The 22,224-nt window shown below is 37.8% G+C and overlaps 1 protein-coding gene and 1 long non-coding RNA gene across 2 annotated transcripts in view; one reads left to right on the top strand and one right to left on the bottom strand.

Moving 5' to 3' along the window:
- LOC119652463 (peroxidase) overlaps window positions 1–22,224 on the bottom strand; it is a 123,878-nt gene that overhangs the window by 21,444 nt on the left and 80,210 nt on the right. The window lies entirely within an intron of this gene.
- On the top strand, window positions 428–1,693 carry LOC119652464. Its single transcript, XR_005249549.1, has 2 exons — window positions 428–974; window positions 1,039–1,693. It is a non-coding gene; the product is annotated as an uncharacterized LOC119652464 (long non-coding RNA).

Genomic DNA, 22,224 nt, shown 5'->3' with positions numbered 1-22,224 from the left:
GTAATCCTGTTTAACCAACCAACCTGTAATCGTTTCCGACAACTCAAAATTATTAGATAATAGAATTTCAGCTAAACCATTTAAAACTAAACCGTCGGACCGTCTACTAAATACAAAACCAGTGGATTATCTATTGTATTCACAGGAAAAAGCATTTCCTCACCTCATGCAGACAAAGCATCACCACAGTGTAGGGGCCGCTATTCGAATCACGTGTGATTATAGCAAACACAGTGGTTGTGTGAAATACTGTGGAAACCCCTTCACATTCGCTTCGGATTGTCTATTCTCTGGGAGTACTTCATCTCATGCTGCAGTAAAGTGAATACGTCCCGACTTAGGGATATACTACCAAATTAATGACCAATTTAAATTTTCCGCATTTCGTAATAGAAACTTCAGGTCTGGATATTAAAGTTCATTTATCTGAAAAGCAGAGAAAAAATAAAAACAAGAAATATTACAGGTAGCCAAGTGGAATCACAAGTAACATCTGTGTTGCAGCGTACATTATGGGGTTTTGTGGACATGTGCACTTCCAGCGTACCTCATTAAGAAGACATGTCCAAAGAGACTTTTAAATGGACCAGACCACCCATTCGGAGTCGAGTTATTTAGCGCCATTAATTAGATATTTGCGGAAAGTTACCAAGGAATTATCCATACATGATTCGATCTGAAAACACATCGGATGCAATCTCACACGGTTTCTGTTCACTTCTGCAGACAATCCGTTGTGGATGTGAATTAGTATGCAGAGTTGATAGTGCCCTGAATAATCCGCTTTTTGCCTCTATGAGTTGAATTTGATGGAATAGCAAAAAAGGTTAAGTCTATGCATATCTTCAAGAGATAATTCCAACCAAAGTAATGTGTAAATCACAGTAGCCATGCATGTCTATCACATTTACGCATGTAAACAATTGTAAGCTTGTTAAAATTGGTTTAAAGTTTTTGTGCAGTGAATGAAGCAGGTGAATTTATATTCACAATGGCAATATACGGAGTATAGAAATGAACTAACATTTATATTTGCAGAATCTTTAAGAAGGCGAAAATTCGTACCCGCGGTTGTAATTTCAAGGTGGAATGTGTGAAACATTTCTTTCCAAGCGGCATGCATTTCATCAGCATCGAATTAGATTTCGGCTTGTTGATCATTATCATTTCGCGCAGTTTCAAAATTTTCTTTAAAATTTATCAACATTTTGAAATTTTATCAGAGTTTCGCCTCATGGATAAGCTGTTGTCTGGATGACAAACAATGAATTCTTCCATAGACTGTATGACTACATATAATATCTAATAACAGAGAAGTTAATCAATTCGATGTATGTAAGACCGGTGGCCACCAATTCGGGTAATCATATGATTTGAATTCAATAACATTAAACGGAATGGGTGCCAAGGTCTTTTGAATCAATTCAAAAACGATTTTTTGCGAAATCTAAATTTCTATTATTGTTTTTTCTGCTCTTCGCCGACTACTGTTGATTTCGTACTATTCGATTTAAACGTGTATTACACGGAGATTCCATGGATAAAAAGATAAATTGTAAGCTTTTATGTGGATCTAGTGTGACGGATGTTCGTTAAATTTGGTTTAATTTGTATTTGCATTAGGAGAAATCTTTTATATTTTGATTAACATTTTGGCGTTAGATCTTGATGCAACAATTTTGATTGAATAATAGCTGTTGGTATTTTGGTATGTTTAGTTGGAGGTTATGGCCGTACATTTTGGGTATTCTTTGAATATTTTCGCGTGCGGGGTTCAACTTCAATCAATTATGCTTTCATCGTGCACCAATTTTAATAAGTACTTTGCTGTTGCACAATAATATAAATTGCAGATTTGTTTTCTCTAGAGATTGATGAAAAATTTGTTTCTAAAACGGTCACTGGTTATAGAAGTGAGAGCAAATCAGACAAAGGATGTTGGGAAAGTCCAAAGGCCGTTTCAAGTTGACGATTTTCAATCATGAGAGTAGTGCAAATTAACACTTAAGTACAAATCCCTACATGGAGCTAAAATTTATATTAAAGAGAAATGTTGTGCAATCTCGATAATTCGTAATGGCAACGGTTTAGTTTAGTTTAGTTTACTGGGGGGACCCAGTTCCGAGCATTCAGGCCGTTGTTAGGCCCATTGTACTATCCCCGTAAATCCCCTATTCAATGGCGTCCCGCCTACGGTTTTCGCAGGCTTTAGCGAATCTAAGAACATTCGCCAGAGGCAGGGAGTGTGCAGATTCTTCATTGAAGAAAACCTTGCGAAGGTGCCTTCGTCTGAGATCTGAGGATGCTGGACAGCTGCATAAAAAGTGCAGGGCCGTCTCCTTCTCCTCCTCATATTGGCTGCACATAGCCGAAACCACTACCCCAATCTTTTCCATATGGTAGTTTAAGGAGCAGTGTCCCATTAAAAGCCCTACTTCGGTTTTCATGTCCCACTTCTTAAGGGACAACAAAAATGCCGCTCTAGTGGCCCTAGGCTCTTTCACAAGGATTTTCAGCTGCCGGCAAGAGTCCAAATGTCTCCACTCGGCTGCGTGAATCTTTGCAATTTTTCCCTTCAGAGTAGACTTGACAGTAGATGGTCGGATTCCAAGAGCTAGTTGTGGCCCCACCATTGTGGATCCAGACCCTCGGCGAGCCAGTATGTCAGCCTCCTCATTATTATTATTGTTAGAGTGCCCCGGCACCCGCATCAGGAATGTTTCGTTCAGTCGGTCAAGTTTCAGCAGCACCTGATGACAACTCCACACCAACTGGCTTGATATGTCGTTGCCATTTAGTGCTGATAATGCCGCCCGACTGTCAGAACAGATTCGAATGGTGCGACCCCTCCACTTTTGCAGCAGACATTCTTCTGCTGTCAATGAAATGGCACATATATCCGCCTGGAATATAGTCGTCATTTTTCCGAGGCGTCGGGCCAGTTCTATAATCGGATTCTCCGAGAACACATCTGCGCCCGATCCACCCTCCATGACTGACGGTGAAGATTATTAGGTCTGTATTCTGAAAAGACTCACGGCCATTTGTCGACCATTCTTCTCTTCCGGTGATTACGACAGTGTATGTCTTTTCAAAGACGAATCTGGAAACAATATGATCGGTCAACATGAAGGCTACCGGATGTTTTTCCAAGGAATTTCCAGATAGACGCATAACCGTGTGGTTGGCTGCCTTTCCACGCCCGAATGGTATCTAGTCTATATGCGTCGTTGGTTGCTTTCCGTTTCACCTCCAAGTGAATGGGGGTAAATTTCGAATAGCTTCAAGTGCCGCAGTCAGCATAGTGCTTATAGCTTCAGTAATACTTAGGCACTCAAGTCTCTGAATCTGCGTTAGCAGCTTCCTGCTGTTAGCAAAGCTCAGTCTCGGCCACCAGACGATGCATGCATACATCAAAATGGGTTTTATTATGGATGTATACATCCAGTATATCCGTCTGGGTGAAAGTCCCCAAGTCTTACCTATCGCATTCCTACAGCACCAGAACAATCTGCAGGATTTCTGATATTGTTCCTGAATATGATGCTTCCACGTTAACTTGGAGTCGAAATGTACTCCTAAGTACTTGACTGTTTGTGCCAGCTGGATTTTCGCCCCTGCTAAGGTGGGTAGCGTATAGCTGCCCCACCTGATGTTCCTAGTGAACATAACTAGTCTAGTCTTCCTAGCGTTCACCGTGAGTCCATTGCGGAGGCCAGTTGTGGATTTCATGCAGAGTTGCATTCAAGCGGTCTCATACTATGTCCGCAAACTTGCCGGTAATTATTACGGCTAGGTCTTCCGCAAATGCTTGCGCGAAGACTTTTTTGTCCTCTAGGAGCTACAGCAGGGTATCCACTACCAAGAGCCATAACAGTGGAGAGAGAACCTCTTCCTGTGGGCAGCCCCTGAGACATCCTGCTTCAATAGACTTCTGGCCGACCGATATTTGGATTTTTCTCCACTCTAGTATGTGAATAATCCAACAGATTAGCAGCGGTTCGATTCCATGCTTGGAATTGGTAAGAGGGTGTGATCTGTTGTTTCCTTTACATACAGCAAGTGGTGCCATTTTGTGTTAAGTTTGTTACATGTGAATTGAGGGTGCACATTTTTTTTTCATAAAATGTAGTCATGTGGAATATCAAATAAAAGGGCTCAATTAGTACTTTTCAAAACTAGTTCCATATTTGATATCGGGTGAAATATAGGGGAGTGAAGGCTCAAAATATGACTATCAAAAAGTGTAACAGGTCTCGTTCTCAGAAGCTATCCACCCGAAAAAACTGGAAAAATCACAGTGGTGCATCTCTACGAAATCTAGGCCTCAAAATACATTCGGTTCCAATATCTGCACAAATAAAGTTAACGACAGTATATTTCCATATTTTAGAAATTTTCCCGGTAACCCCCCTTACGTGTACGCATAGGTGTCAGGAATAACATAGTGCATAATTTGGTCAAGTTTGAAGAAAATCCACCTATTATTAACAGAGTTCTGGGGGGTGAAAATTTGCCATTTTTAAGGTTTTGTTTGCAAAACAAAAGCTTATTAAAATCGGTTCAATGTCTGTCTGTCTGTCTGTCTTTTTTTACACGTTGGAAGGTGGAAAGGTTCAAAACCTACCGCTGACTCCTGCCATATGGTTATGTGAGACTTTTGCTCACTAAAACCACCTCCGTTTCCTTCGCTTACCCCGCGAGACTGCGATTTCGGTATTACATCGCGGGGCAGGATCAGTTATGAACTGCGGTCGTTATTTGTCACTTTCCTCCGAAGCTCCTCCCTCCTCAGCAGATTGTGGATCGCCTTCATTAATTTTTCCACCGCCCTCCAAGATCTGTCTGTCTGTCTGTCACAGGCACTTTTTTCTGAAACGGCTATAAGTATTGACACGAAATTTGGTGAGAAGGTGGGAACTGTGGACCCCCACACATGCAGTGAGTGATATCCTCCTACTTTTTAGGGCTGGTCCCCACACATGTAAAAGGGGGGTGTACAATTTTTTTCCACCAAATATAGTCATGTGGGGTATCAAATGAAAGGTCTCGATTAGTACTTTTCGAAGCCGGTCTTAGTTTTGAGATTTGTTAAAAAGGGGAAAAGGGAGTGGGAGGGGTGCAAAGTGATGATTTCTTTAACGGAGCCATTCTCAGAAACTACTCAACCGAAAAATCTGAAAAAAATCATGAAGCTGCCTCTGTACGGTGCCAAGGCCTCAAAATACTCTCCATATCGATATCTTTTCAAATGAAGTTAATAATAGTATATTACCGTATTTTTGGAAAAATTGAGTAAAACCCCCCTTAAGTTTATGTCAGAGTTATAAAAGTTGGTACTAGTATGAAACATAATATGAAGCATATTATTTCCAAGTTTGCTCAGAATCATACCATTAGTAACAAAGTTACGGTTGCTCAAAGTTGCCTTACCGTGTAAATTTACAACCCGAAGTACTAAATCTGATATTCTAAATGCATATTCTTAACGGGTTACGTACAAATGGAATAGTTTTACACTCAAATATACTCACACAAGAAGCAAACAAAACCTTTCATACCTGAAGCGCCCAGCTTCCGGTTTCCCGACTTGTTGTGAATTTTATGCATTCTACAACGTATATGATGTCATCATCCCACACCAATTCGTCAATACCACAATGAAGTAAGAAAAGAATTATTTTGTTCTAGTTTTTTGGTCATTTGTATATGACTATCAATTACTCCAAACAGCCATGTGTGTATGTAGGTGTATAGTATATGCGTACTAATGAAGTTTGCGAGTAGTGTCTAATTCAGATAGATATATTTGTATATTAAACACATATATGTACAGTATTCGGAAATAGGCAGTTTGTGGGGTGAGGATAATATCTATGGCTGTAATATGTACGTTTGTCTAGTTTAGAAAAATATGGAGGAATATCCTTTTTCTTCGAAAATCTTCATCCCATCGCGAGACTTTATTGGATCCTACATTCCTTGCTGGTTCTGGTGAACGATTAAAAACCATTCGCGCATGAGGTACACAATTGCTCCAGGTATTTGCCTGATTTTCTTTGCACTCGTATGTATTACTATTCGACATTATTTGCATAAAAATATTTAAAGAGGTAATTAAAAAAGAAATATAATTTTGTCAGCAAATAATGGAAGTGCTGAAAGTATTACAAAGGAGCTTTTACATACTCTACAGAAGAGCAGACATTTTGGGAATCTCCAAAAAAAGATCTGATAAATTCTTAAATTTTTTTCGGAAATTGAATCAAGGTCATTCTATATTCCCACATGAAAATGGCTTTCAATTTTTATATTCCCTGTCCGACATTGAAAATTATATTGTATGTCAAACAGTCATGCCGTACTTGAAATGGTAAGTGTGTAATAAAAAACAAACATGAATATATAAGGGTACGAATTTTTGGTACCTGGTACATTCATTGTTTTAGCAAATGTGCAATTGTTTTTAAGTATCATATTTCGAGGGGAAATAAATTCGGAAAAAGTGAATGATTGCAATGTTTGTTAGAAACGAATGTCAGTTCGCATCCATTGTGACGACGAAACTAGCTGTGATCCGTCCATTGTGCTGTCTTTGAACGGCTGAAAGCGTTGCAAAATTAACAAATTACTTTAAAGATTAAACAATAGCGAATTTATTACCCATTTAAATGGAAATGATCTACATTTATGTTTATCTACATAATTTGTCGGTCAACCAATTTTCGCATTCACTACAGATTCCTTATCTTTAGCTATATAGCTAAGCTAAGCTAAGATAATGGAGCTAGCATCACGGAATTACTTTCATTTCCACATTGCAATTAAAAAACAACTTGAAACCAACAAAGATAAATGTGGTTGCAATTGCATTAGGCTTGACGGACGTTTTTATGAAATAAGCGATAAAATAGTAAAGTGCAAAATGTAAATAATAACAAATGAGCGTCTGTAGAAAACGGATATAACTGTATGCAGAGGCGTTACGTCTACAGTCGTGTGTTGCATTTTGGGTAAGTGAAAAAATAATTGTTTTTTTTTTTAAGAAAAGATGCAACGTAATTATCTATACTGAAGCGTGAATTTAGTGATAATTTCTCTAAATATGTATATTTTAAACTCTAAATTAACGTTGAGTATTTTTTTAATTGAAGAGTATTACATCTAAATGGAATGTTTATTGTGTAACGTATGAAGTTGAAAGTTAGACGAAATGTATGCCTGTTGCATTTCATTAAAAATTATGAAATTAAATAACCTTCGCATTTTATCGAATGGCATGCACTTTGAGTCAATTATTTTGGGGAAATATGCAAAATTGGCAAATTTCTGAAGACTTGGGATTCCCATGATAATGATCGTCGAAAAAAGGCTTTTTGTTCACTATGTATTCCACAATAGCTTTCAGGAAATTACCCAAACATTATCTTAAAAGCTGGTACATATTGGTCTTGGAATACTGATTTGATATCTTATAATCAAAATGTCTCCCAAAAAACTGGAAAAGACAATAAAACAGGCTGGAATAATATGTTGTGCAATATGTTTTTAATTTATTTATTCATTTTGATGCATATTTTTATTCAAGCATTTATCAGCTCGCCAGTAAGCACTAAATAGGTGAATACCCTGTTTGATGTTCACTACTGTAATCCTGAGCCACAGAGTGATAAACTATCTTTTATTGCTCACAACTATAACCAGTCGGAACTTCAACAATTTCTATATGAGGAGGGAAGAAGTTTTAATTTATTTTAAGGGATTAGCCTAAATAAAGCCTTTGTGCTGTTGGGAAAAGATATGCGATGCACTTTGCGAGCGCCGAATCAGTATACATTGCCTAAACTATGCTAAGTATACCATACATAACATAGCAATCGGATGCTGGCATTGATCCATTTACTCTGTGCAATTTTCTGTAGTTCTGTATCTGAGAGCATAGAAATCTGCTACACGATTAGTCTCCCACCTGTTTAGCATCAGTTAACCCATTATTAGTCTTGTAGCAGTCGATCAATGTTTGATTAGCCTGACTAATTTTATTCGGAAATTTAGAAAATATTTATTAGTCTGGTTACATGATCAATTTGTCGTCGTTCCTGATTCCTGGCTGATGTCAGACTGGTCGTACGGCCAAGTTCTTAGGTTTGGGTCTTCAGTCCCTGTTCTCAGATAATGTAGCGAGTTGCCAGTGTACTGATATGGCAGTCGTTGATCGATCAGTTGAGTAAATCTAACTTTTGGTGTCCACAATACAGCAATTAAGAGGGACAATATGCAGTTTATTACACAGTGCTTCAGTAGAGTATGTTGGCAATGATTTCATAGTTGTCAGAAATTTATTGAGCTTGGTATAGAACGGGCATTCAGTATATGTTTTACACAATTTCCACCAACTTTATTTCTGCAGACGTGAAAAACTCCCCAAACTCCCCATTATTTTTCCATCGCACACTTTGTCTTTAGATAGATAGTTATGATTTATTGAACGGTTTTTATTTTTACCTAGAAAAAATCCTGGAAAAAATGCTTCAAAAAATTTAACACGATCCTAAAATTTTGCCGTTTAATAGTTTTTAATTATCCTTGCTCAAGGACTAGTTTTTACTCAAATTCCGCTTAATTTTTTGTCTCAAATGAGCAGAATGGCACCTAAAAAACATGTTTTTTTTTGAAGATAGACAGGAAAGTTGTACATTTTAACAATGGGGAACGATTTCAAGCTGAAAAATTGTAAAGTGTGCTCAAGATATTGATAAATCCTTCCTGGTATCCCCGAGAAGCATGAACCCCTCCTCTACTGGACTTCGCTATGTATTCCTAAAGCAATTCACCTGTCGGCTACGCTGTTATAGTGGACTCCTTTTTAAAAGTGTGACCTACCCACTGCCACTTTTGTCTTTTGATTAACATGTCTACCAGTTGACCTGTATACCGATGTTCACTTTCATTTGAGATTGTGACTTTCCAGAGCACTCTGATGACAAAATGCCACGTGTTACTTAAAAACAGTACGGCAAGTAGTTGGAGGAAACGTGCTTAATTTATGTAATTTACAAGACATCACATGGTCCACGTGACTTACATAATTCTGTAGGGTATACAAATCTAGAGCGATACTGTAGCAACACTTGAAGGATCTCGTGCTGACAGGGGAAACGCCACCTGCATAACCGCGTAGTACTGTTTGAAATCGATTGAAGAAAAATATTTTTATTTGGTTCAAATAAGACCTGATCAGTAAGAGTTCATGAAGGCTGATGTACTGGGCATCAAATGAAGTCATGATGAGTTCGCTTAGGTTCAGTAATGAATGAGTTGTAAATGCATGACTTTAGCACTTTTAATACCACTTGATTTTCTATTGGCCTTTAACAGACGATGTTACTGCATATTCAGCACACATCTTTGGCTTGAAATATAGTGCATCGATTTGGTAATGCTCTCAGTCTAAGAATATTCTTAGTTCCTACATATTGTCCAGATAAGTCGATAAGACAAAGATTCCAACCACCAGTAAATCGTAGAAAGGGTTGAAAGTGTACTTTCAGTAGTCTATTAATTTTTAAGGTTTAGTTGTTCAAAAATTTTCTTTACTCATGGACTGTTACTTCGAACGACTTTTTTTTTGTTCATGCATATTTCCTTTCATACATACGTATGTTATGATATATCATTATCTTAAGTCCTCCCTCTCTATCTATATAATGTTCTTCTATTGTCCTTGGGCAAACAAGAGGGTAAATTAATTGTTATATGATCTTCCGCACTAGCCTCGATAGGTCTACTATCTTCGGCGCAAATAATATCTGCACCTCCTTTCAGGCTTATGTTGCATAACTTAGTTTATCTTAACAGGTAATATGCATCGACTTTTTGCATCATTACTATAATAATTTCATAATTACCAGGTATTTTATTCGTCTTAAATGAATGTAGGAGTATAAGCCATTTTATTTTTTGTTGTAAATGTGTTAGAGGTAGGTTCATTTTATTATTTTCCCTTGCTCCCTGCTTTTTAGCCTGAAAGACCTAACACCTTAGTTAACACATGGTAATCAATTTTTCAAATGTTTATTTGTAGTCTATTCCCAATCTTGGTAAGGAATAACGTTGGAAATACGATTTTACGTAAAAATGAAAATGAAATTCTCTTAATTTTTCGCAGTTGTTTTTCCCTTTTATTAAACCTCTTTGAAATCGTTTATCGTCTGTCCGTTAAATTTGGTGAACATCTGCAGACTGTGAAATTTCACGCATACAATGCTTAACATAGTTTTTTATGAAGTTTAAGGGAGGCCACTATACAATCGAAGAAAGAACGTAAAAAGAGATTTCTACACACCTTGGCCTTTAATTGGGGGAACTAAATGTGTTATATGTGATAAAAATTCCGTATAGGTTCAAAAGGCTGGAAGGATTCTCAATTATTATGGTCGAATGATGCCGAACCAAGGAGGGAAGCCCAAATGCCGCGCATCATTATGATCTGGGATCTCCATCGGGACATTCGAGTCACGAGTTTTCTGGCATTACGCAGTGGGTCGTTTTTGAAAACAAAACCGTATCAAAATCGGTTAACTGCCTATATTTCTGTTCGCCTATTCGTCATTCACATCAAATTTGGTGAGAAAGTGGAAACTGTGAACGCCCACGTATGCAGTGACATCCATTGTTCTACGTGTAACTTAAGGGGGCCCTCTTATATGCAAAAGAGGGGTGTCGAATTTTTTTTGAACGAATATAGTATATAGTCATGCGGGTTTTTTAGTTTTGAAGCCGATTGTGAAACGGGGGTTGATTTAAGTCATGAAGAGGTCACTTAAATAAAGCGGTGATTCTCAGAAACTAATCACCAGAAAAATCCGAAAAAAAATCATGTTGATGCCTGTGTACGACATATAGACTACGAAATACCTTCCATACCGATATTTGCTCAAACAAAGTTAATACTAGTATATTAATATATTTTTAAAATTTACTTGGAACCCACTGGATCTATAGAAATTTTGTTCATGACATAGAGGGACTAAAGTGTCAAAAAGGACCGCTCCCCCACATTCCGGAGTATGCCTAGCACAATGGTCAACTTTGTTGCTTTTTTTTTGGTTTTCAGATAGTTCAGTCCTCGTGGTTGGTCTTGGGCAGTATACAAACTTTTTCTTGGAGCAGCTATTTTTGTCGTTTTTCACAAATGAATTAAGTTAATGTTCATGGTGATATTTATTAACTACTCCTCAATTTTACCTTGCAGAAAATATCTTGAACATAACTTTCCCAGTCCTTTTTAAGGTTTTGTGTAAAACAAAACCTTATTAAAATCGATTCAATGTCTGTCTGTCTGTCTGTCACACGCATTTTTCTCCAAAACGGATAAACCGATCCAAACGAAATTTGGTGGACAGATGGGAACTATGAAATCCCACGCATACAGCGAGTGGCATAAATTTAGGTGGAGTTTAAAGGGGGGCTCCCCATACATGCAAAGGGGGGATTCAAAAAGTTTTTTCACCGGATATAGTTGTGTAGGGTATCAAATGAAAGGTCTCGATTTGTACTTTCCGAAACTGACATTAGTTTTGCCATAAATTGCAAAGTGCGAGAGTAAGGAGTCAAAATGTATGCACTTGAAGTGAGACAGGACTCATTTTCGGAAACTAGCCAACCTAAAAATCCGAAAAAAAATCAGGGTGGTGCGCCTAGATGAAATCTAGGCCTCAAAATATGTCCCATTCCGATATCTGCTCAAATAAACTTACTAATAGTATACTTAGTACTTTTTAGAAATTTACTGAAAAACCCCCCTTAAATTCATCCTAGGACTTCCGAATTTCATACCAGCATAGGGGACAATATTTTATATATATGTGCTAAATTTCATGGAAATCAGGCAATTAACGCCAAAGTTATAGCAGTTCAAACTTAGCAATTTCGCGCGAGGTTACTGCTTCCAAAGCCATGCAAATCAGATGCTGATGTCATAATTACCCGGAATAATTGACATTCGCGTGGAATATTAAAGTCACATTTATGAAGAATCTATTTATCTGCAGCCCTCTTTAAGGTTTTGTGTAAAACACTTCTATGAAATCTTCGAGAGATGTCCCATTCCGGTATCTGCTCAAAAAATTTACTAATAGTGTATTATAAACTTTTAGAAATAGACTAAAAAACTCCCCTTAAGTTCATCCTAAGTGTACTAAATTTTGCACCGACATAGAGGACAGCCTTGTGCTTATACATGTCAGGTTTCATGAAAATCCAATTATTAGTGGGAAAGTTATAGCAGTTCAAACTTATCAATTTCGTGCCAATTAACAGCATTCTAAGCCCTACAAATAAGATGCTGGCGTCATAATTAACGAGAATAATTGAAATTCGAGTGAAATATTAAAATTCCATTCAAGAAGAATCTAATTCTCCCTAGCCCTTTTTAAGGTTTTGTGTGAAACAAAACCTTATTAGAATGGTGACGGTGTCTGTCTGTCCGCCTGTCCGTCTGTCTGTCTGTCTGTCTGTCTGTCTGTCTGTCTGTCACACCCGATTTATTCGGAAACGGCTAGACCGATTGTCACGAAAATTGGTGAGAGTATGTAATCTGGTGATCCCTTTACATGCAGTAAGTGGCGCCATCTTGCGTTAAGTTTAAGGGGGGCTCTCCGTACATGTGAATGGAGGGTGCAAATTTTTTTTTCGCAGAATGTAGCCAAGTAGGGTATCAAATGAAAGGTCTCAATTAGTACTTTTCGAATCTGGTTCAATATTTGATATTAGATGAAACATAGGGGAGTCAGGGTTGAAAATATGACCACCAAAAAGTGTAACAGGTCTCGTTCTCAGAACCTATCCAACCGAAAAATCTGGAAATCACAGTGGTGCATCTCTACGAAATCTAGGCCTCAAAATATATCCGGTTCCGATATCTGCACAAATAAAGTTAATAATAGTATATTTCCACATTTTAGAAATTTACCCGGCACCCCCCCTTATGTTCATCCCAGAAATACAAAATTTAGCATGAGTGTAACGAAGAATATAATGCACAGTTTGGTCAAGTTTGAAGAAAATCCAACTATTATTAACAAAGTTATTGGGGGTGAAACTTTACAATTTTTTGTGAATTTCGTGCACTCTACAACCCGCATGACGTCATCATCACATATTAATTCGTCAATACCACAACGAAATGAATTTTTATGAATTGGGTCGCAGGCAATTATTTTGTTTTAGTTTTTTAGTTATTTGTCAACCAGACATGTGTATATGTAGGTATATAATATATGCGTGCTAATGAACTTTGCGGCTAGTGCCTAATTCAGATAGATATAAGACGTAAATCGGAAATATGGGTACGATAAATTTAGATATGTGCATATATGTGTACAGCAGGTAATAGGCAGTTTGTTTGTTTAGGGTGAGCATGATATCTATGGCTCTAATATGTACGTATGTCTCGTAGTTTGGAAAAATATGAAGGATTATGTTGGATTTGTAGCTATATACGGACAGAGAAATGTGCGTCTCTTACATAACACAAAACCTTTATACCCGAAGCGCGAGCTTCCGGTATTCCGACTTGTTTATATTTGATGTTGGTTAAATTGTTTTCATTCGCTAATAATATTAAACTGAGAGCGTGACGCGTATGAGGTTGACCATTATCAACATAAGGCTTTCCATCAAATGATTTATTTAAATCTCTTTCTAGAAAATAGAGAGCAATGGAATTTTTAGCTATATTACACGGAGCTGTCGTGCACTCGTCGCTCCTCACATCTTTTTCTTTTTCTTCAGCCTTCAGTTCACAAGCGGGGTCGGCTCGTGATGATCGGTTTCGTCATTTTATTTTATCAAATGCCTGATCAGGATGTAATCGCGAGACCTTTAAATCGCCATCCAGCGTATCAAGCCACCATTGTTTTAGCCGGCTTTTTGGTTGCTTACCATTGCTTTCGATGTTCTGATCAATACTGGTTGTTGAATTCTCGTTAGCGTGAATTACGTGGCCACACCATCGAACACGCCCCTCTTGCAGTTTTTCCACGATCGATGCAAACCCATATCGATCGGAGATATTTTCATTTCAGACGTAATCAAAACGTGTCGCGCCACCAGTGCAATGCAACATCTTCGTCCCCATTACCGCAAAACGCCTTTCATTGTCCTTTATAGTCGGCCAACACTCAGAACTATAGAGAGCGGCAGACGGACGACATTGCAGTAAGTTTTAGATTTGGGACGTGCGCTGATACGTCGATCACAAAGAACACCAGTTGGGAAATGCCACTTCATCCAGGTTGCATTAATGCGTGAAACAATTTCATTACGCAGTTCTCCATTGGCTGATAGCGTTGACTCGAGATTTTTAAATCGCTGAGTTCTGGCAATGGCAGTAACCAATGGAGAACTACGTTATGCTCCTCACATAGGGAACCACAAAACCTCTTATACTTGAAGCGTCAAGCTTCCCGTTTCCTGACTTGTTTAACTTTGGGAAAAGATTTCACATTTCACTAGTTTTACTCCGGCTAAGTCATATCCTTTGAGCATAAGCGGGGCTATTCCGAAATAGCTCTGACAAAGGGATATTGTCAGGAGTGGGTAATAATTAGTCATTTTTCCCTCAACTCGATTTCGTTGCAACAAATTTCAATTTGAAATTAATAACAATTCTTTATTGCCATTGAACCTTGACCGGGGAAAATGTACGTTGACCCGTTTTGTTGGTACCTAAACTTTTACCGGTTACGTATTTTTTTTACAAACTGAATTCAAAACTTACTTAACTTTACGTGTGAGGTGCAGAAGAAGGAGCGCATGAACAGATGGCGTCAGATAAGTTTTACAATGATGTATTGAATGTGAAGTGTAACAAACTATTCCCTTAATTTTTAATTCCTGGCGAACGAAAAAGTAACTGTGTGGTTAATTATAAGATGAAGAAACAAATACAACATATGAAAATGCGAATCCCCTTTGTGTTCATTTTTTAAGGTCCGGTGCGGATCTACGCATCGGAAAGATACCTGAATTTTTGTAAAATAAAACGTAAGGGATCGAAGTGTCCGAAGAGTCCCCGCGACATTCCCGAGATCGGCTAGCTCAGAAGCGGTCAAGCATCTGTCGATGAAGCTCTTCGAGGGAGCTTCAATATTTGCGGGCGGACCTTCACGGTCAATGGTTTTTATGATAGCTCTCCCCTCTAGTAGTCTACAGCCACTTTGGATGGTCTTCAGATGATCGCCATCCTACGTTTAAGTCATTACAATGTGGAGAAATTTTTGGGCAACAATAAAGATCCTGATTACAAGAATGTAGACAAAACATGCTAATGCCTTTGCGGGATTTGGGGTGCTTCATGAGCTTAAAGGTACATTTTCTCCAATTATCAGAAAAGCTTTTCAAAAATTCTGAAAAGTCAAAAAGGAAATCAAACAGATGACGCCAGTAGCGCAATGGTTGAATTAGTTGAGAGCTAACTTATCGATTTCGCTACCCTCGTGCTCAAATCCCCCTCGTCATTGATGTTTGTGTTCGTCCTTGCGCTTGCTTTGCTTCTGCAAGCTAAGCACTTGTACAGCATTGAATGCGATGATAATCAAACTGAAGCATAGTCTCATTGGAAGTAAAGTGGGAAAAAAAGGAAGCGATAACGAGGAGACTGTGCGGGTGTTCCATACTCCATCAAAGGGTGAATAAGAGATATACTAGATATATGTATGTATTCACAGTTAAAATTACTTATTCTTAGGTGTTTCGAAAAGGAGAAACAGAATAATTATTAAATTTATGGGGAAAGGGGAGGGTTGGCTGCAGCGACTGATGAGGTATTACCCTGTTAAACCACAATTTTTGAGCTTATTAGTGAATAAGTAAATAGGAAACAACTTGCGGGAAGATCAACCTGGTTCCAAAAAAGTCAGGACACCTGGATCACTTGTTTTTACAGTAGGACCAGCAGTAGAATGGAAGTCTTCCAGCCCTACACAATTGTCAGCAATCAAACGTAAGAATCAAAAAGGAGACATTTGGTCGATTGAAGGCAGTATGCACCAGGTTTCCAGGTGGCTGCAGGTAATAATGAATAGGGACATTTAAGTATTTAGTTCGTTCGTCAATACAATCCTGCTGTATGTTGGTGAAATATGGCTTATTAAAGGGGTATTCTGGCCAAGGCAAGTTAGGAGCAGGCAATGCAAGAATTGATGGCTGCAAAATTAGAGGTCGTATGTGATGTAGAGTAGGACATATTCTCTGAAAGCCAGTACACATCATAGCCAAGTCTTAAATTTTGAACAGGAGTGCAAGTGAAATGTGGGAGGACAGGCATCACATGGGGAAGTGTTGTAGCGAAAGGATTGAAGAGAAATGATCGAAGATTGTGCAAAGCGGATTCCAATGAGAAAGCTTTACCAATGTTCTACTCTCCAATTAGCGGGGAAGCAGGAGAAATAATAAAATCTTCGAAATAACAGTTTGCATAACATGTTTTTTTGTTATGTATAATTGTATATGTTTATTTGGTAATGTGCCTTATTCAAGAGCGCAAGCAACTTTAATTAATAATATAGTTAAGCTGCTTTTTTAAACCAGCTAGTGATATGCGGAAAGAATATTGAACATTGATTTATGATTATCATAAAGGCAACTTTGTATTCTCTTGTAGAAAGTATTGATGAGATGATCAAGGCACAATAGAAGCAATGAGGAAACTTGCATAATTTTCACTTCGTAGGTGTATTCAGTTTGAGTGTCATTAGCAGTAACCGGTTCCCTATTGTTTGCATCTTTTAGTCAGATATGCGGTAGTATCGTTTCTCCGGGTTTGAAAGTGAAACGTACGTAGATAATATATTAATAGTTTAAGAGAAAGGTACTCCTTTGGATAACAAGTTATATAAATTTGCGGAAGATTAAAACATGAGGGCTAAAACCATAATTCAAAAGAATAATACTCGTTTAAAGAATACTTGTATGTCTGGGGCTCGTCCTTCTTCCGTATATTTTTGAATCTTTTCCATTATACATATCAAGTGAATCGAAAACAATTAATCAAAGTTGGAGAGTAGTTGAAAAAGAATTAAGGATTAAATTTTATTGTCTAGAATCTGTTTTATGGTTCATAAACATTATTTTGGGAACTAGTTATTTTTCTGTTGAACAAAAAAGACTCAATAATGGAAAATTATTTTTAATTTTTTTCTCAACTATCGAAGGTTGGCTAGCAAATTATTCCACACTTCTGAAAATGTGGAGATTTTTTTAAAAAAATTAAAACGTTACCCATTTCATTTGAAAAAGGATTTTCTTGAATGTTGGTTTACATTATTTGGCGAACTCAGCTGCAAGTTTTACAGAAATGGTCAGTAAACAACGCAAATATATTATGTGTATAGTTCAGTATTTACCGATGATTGACAATTTTCGAAGGGTTAATCCTGAGCAAGATATTAAGAAATGTATAATATATTTGAGTAATATCCTTGACCGTTGGCAAGATATTAGTTTGTGATAAAAAACAACATTCTGGCCCTTTGCTATTAGCATTACAATTGTAATTTTTTTCATTTTTGGATTTACATTTTTCAATGATAAAATTTGGTGAAATATTTCCAATATTTCTCAATGATTTCAAGCCTTATGCGTTTTGTCGTTGTCCTTCTTTCTAGAAAATAAGTGTTGAAATAACTCATAAATAGGCTTTTCTTAAACTTAGGATTTTCATATTAATTTTCAGGCGCTATTTAACAAATGTAAATCTGCTTGAATTTACGATTCGGCACGTATTGACAATTTGGAAATATGAATGCAAATTAAAATAATCTTTTGATTAATGGAGATATTGATGATAATGAAATATTTGATTTATGGTTTATGCGAGGGTGTGGAATGTCAAGAAACTGTAAATCGACTTGTTGAGCTTTGTGTAATTAATTAAAATAAAAAAATTCTTCGTTTTTTAAATATGAGAAATTTCATTGGTTATGCGTTCAAGGTTGTTGAGGATTTGATGTCGGGTCACTATAAGTTTTTTCACCCTCGGATCATCATTTGACATACTACGTAATTATGGTATTAGAAAACTGTGAACTGTAAATAAACGTTAGGTGACAAGTCGCTAAGTAGAAAATGAAGGAAAAAATAAACTTAGCATTATCCAATATGGACGTAAAATGCTTTCCTACCTGAGATCTCTCAACATTCTCAAAAAAAAAAGAGTACATACATATGTTAATATGATTAAGCCACTAACATTCAATTATAATAAAATTAACATCTACGCAATTTGGAGCGTGAAACAATGCAAACATGTATTTTCAAAAAACACACTAGTTTGTTCATAACGTAATACCAGAGCATACTATGGTAATCCCAATGAGCCTGCTACCTGTTGCTATACACACTTGTATGCAATAAATGAGTCTCATGCAGGTAATATCTAACCAAAATATTTACAGGTAGGTGGATTCCATCTTCAAAATTCATGTACAAATAGTATTGCGTTCAAAACATATAATCATCACTATTTCTTCTTTTTTCAATTGCAAAATAAACGTTTGAAGACCGTCTCAGGCATCTCAATCTTAAATTGTGTTAGTGGTATAAAGTGAATGGTGGTCAGTTGGTGATGGCAGAAGAAGTAATTTATTATGCAATTCGGTTTTACTTGTAAATTATATTCGCATCTATCGCATCTTTTTTAAATGGTGATGCGTGAATAACTAGAAAAATAGTTTATATGGTTTTAAATATTGCGTTCTTCTATGGCTATGCCAGTATAATATGGCAAGCTCATGAAAAATCCTTCTAAAGTTGTTGATATAATATTTTTTTTTCTCTATTTTATTTCCCATAATCCAAGCTTCTAATATATTGAATTGATAGTATAGAGTATCTCTAAATAGTGCAAATTTAACGCAATATTTATTTGATATAGTAACATTCGCGTTTTTAGATTTGAGTGATGCCAGTCGCGAAATTGTGTGTTACACTCAGCAGGTGTGAAGTTCGCAACTTCGTATATCTCAAAATAATCACAATGGAAACAGATGGAAAGTTTTTTCTCTATTCCATTTAATGGCGGCGCTGATTTTGAAAGTATTTAGGTTCGTTATAATTCCTTGACATCTGCTAAATGCTTCTTAATTGCTTCGGAATTACTTGTTACACTGTATCATTGGTCCACTGATGTAATTTTGGCATCCGGAAGTGTTATCTTTTGGCTGACTTTTATGGAGGGTTTAATTTGATTACATTCACTTGGTGTTGTTAATAAAATGTATACAAAATCTTTCGAAAAGAGGTCGTGAAATTCGCAAATTGCTTGCATAAAATATTTATGTAATAGAATGAACCAGAATCATAACAGAAATTTGACACCATCTCAACGAGGCGCATATATAATAGTATCGTAGTAAGATACTATACTAGTGTGTGGGTATCCAAAACATAAACTTGGAATTTGGCGATATTTAGTCTCCAGAAAGTAAGGGGTCAAAGACTCCAAATCCACCAGTGAATATGAGCAAATGGGTCGTAATTGAGGACTCACCAAATTTTTGCTCTCTTACGGCAAATTTTCTGAAAGTCATGGTCTGCGCTTCAATGGAAAGAGCATACTGTCCTTCATTGAAGCGCAGAACTCCCAAGAGGAGAAACTCTGTAGTACCGACTATGGCCAGCTCGTCGTTGGTAATATTGCTTAAATCATCCAGCGAACTGAGGAGGAACGCACAGCAGAAAGACACTTCAGGTACTAAATAGGGGTATTATAGGCTAAACACTGCCCATCAGAATATCCTCCTCCTTCTCCATCAGGAAAAATGGAAGAAGTGGAAGCTGGTAATGTGAACACAACTGGTCTAATAATGGTAAATGAAAAGAGATCACCACAGACCGCAAGGGAAGGCACTGTCAAACTCCCTGGAAATGAGAACATGGGCTGCGCGGTGTGGCAATGTTCAAAGAAATCGTAAGGAAAAAGCCGAACTTTCAACGGAAGTTGGGGACACGTTGGTAATCTGGTAAAAATCCACACTAGACGAAGTAGATTTTTCTATCAACTATCATGCGCTGAAAAGATTAAGATGCACACTTCATTCCGCACTTGGGCCTACTTTCACGCTTTCTGCTGGAGGTGGCACCTGTTGGATGTTCGATGCAAGGCCCCCAAAGGGAAGTATCTGACAACATAGCATAGTGGTGAACAGAATCCGGGTATTAATCCCAGATGCTAGAGGATAAGTAATGGAAATTAAGAAAGTGGAGTCATCGTACCCGACTCCACTCCCCTAATTTCCATTACTTAAAACTACGCACAATTTCCTCGATATGTGAACCCTCCTTAGACTTTCTACTGCTTCCGATATTTGCCAACGAGATAAGTTCTTTTTAAAGGAGGGGGGATTGGGTAAAATGGGGCTACTTCTATGGAAAGACAATCGCAGTTGTGGAAAGGGAACCAAATGACTGAAAAATACTCAAGAATGCTACGCACGATTTCAAAAGTGTTAAGGAGGGTTGGACTGAGTGCAAATCAGGGGAGGCAGACAATATGAAGCCAGACATTCTGTAAGCGAGATTACAAATATTGCATTCTGCTTATTCTCGAAAGTTACTCCCATGTCTTGGATGAAGCTCGGATATGATAAACGATGGTCGCTAAGAGAGTAGAAAAACAGAGTGGGAGATGTTTTGAGAGAGTAAGACATTGAATCACCCTTGCCAGCGTTTAGGACTAATTTGCTTATGGAACACCAACGAAGCTGGGTGTTTAAGTTGAAGAGATGCAGAGTCTACAGAAGAAGCTACTGGTGAAAAAGCTTGAGGTCTTGTGCAGATGACCTTAAGCAAACATGTAAGCATGAAAAGATATGGAAGGCCGTTGACGAAAAATGGAAATACTAACATAGAATATCTAGGGTAACCCCTCGTGGAATATCAGAGAAGAGGAGAGGAATGGGATACGTGTCATTAAAAGAAGGGCATCAGGAACTGTTAGAGGACTAGGAGGCGAGTAATGCAATGAGCGGCAAGGTGATATTAAGGGAGGCGAGTTTGGGCAGAAGTACCGTGCACCTTAGCAAAATTCATATAGACGTGCGCTTCCTGCCGAGAGTTTATACATTTGGAAGTTGGTAAAGTCTAGTAGCGGTGGACTAATGTTTCATAAAGCCGTATTGCTGTTTAACTATAAAGTGGCCAAACTGCGCTATCATCCAGTGGCTGACACATTTCTCAAGGATTTTAGAAGATGAGAGGAACGAAGCAGTACAATGATTTCGGCGTTTCCTAAATATAGGAGATAAAAGAGTGTTTCTCTTCAGGTTAGGAAACTGACAGCTTTCGATTCGATTCGATTCGATTCGATTTCGTTAAAAATTAATGAAATCGAGGGAAATGAATTGTTTGGTTTTTAGCAAAAAGAGTTTAAGAAGGATGTCTCCACCGATACTAACATTGGCGTTAAGGTTACCGATGAGGTGCTTGACTAAGGAAAGTATAAGGAGGTATATTGCAGGAAATGCAGTGAGTTATACAAAAAGTAAAAGTAGTTACAAAGTAAGTCATATGCGTGAGTAATATTGCCGTTAGCCATCAGCGGAGTCGGAAGACTCAATGAAAGTGGGGGAAGGCTGGGAGGAATTGCGGGTATTAGTAATTTGAGACGAAAAGGCATGGAGTCTCTTCAAGCGCATGCGATCTCGACATTAGCTAGGTTCTTCTTCCTAGACTAAGACATTAGTGACTTTACTGAAGCTCGCAGAATTGAGATCAACATGGCTTCCGAATGTCTTGCACCTCTTACTGGCAGCGTGTTTCAGACGAAGCTTTTTAAGAATGTCAGTGGTATACCAGAAGGAGTAAAGGTGCAAAGACTTGGAACAATAGTGCTAGAAATGGTATTGAACGGGTCGTGGGTGTCACTATCGGAAATGGAGCAGTCGGTAGTCGCGGGGTTCCAAACTTTTGAAGTTGGTCATTTGAAAGTTGATGTTGGCAGGTTTGCGCGCAAAGCGCTATCGATTTACGATTGCGCATGAAATTCAAGAAAAGGTTGATGAACTCTAGGAACGACAAAAGGAGGAGCATCTGAAAATTGCGAAACGTAGCGCACACACACGTTTAAGTGAGTTCTGGTGAGGGGAACTGAAGAGCAGCGCAGGTATTCACAGAGGTGCACAAGGTGAGAGAAGAGTGTTAGAGAAAATGTGAGGAAGAAGT

This window comes from Hermetia illucens, chromosome 3, assembly GCF_905115235.1.
Source record: "Hermetia illucens chromosome 3, iHerIll2.2.curated.20191125, whole genome shotgun sequence".
In the NCBI taxonomy this organism is placed as follows: domain Eukaryota; kingdom Metazoa; phylum Arthropoda; class Insecta; order Diptera; family Stratiomyidae; genus Hermetia; species Hermetia illucens.
This window is presented reverse-complemented; position numbering and strand designations above follow the sequence as displayed.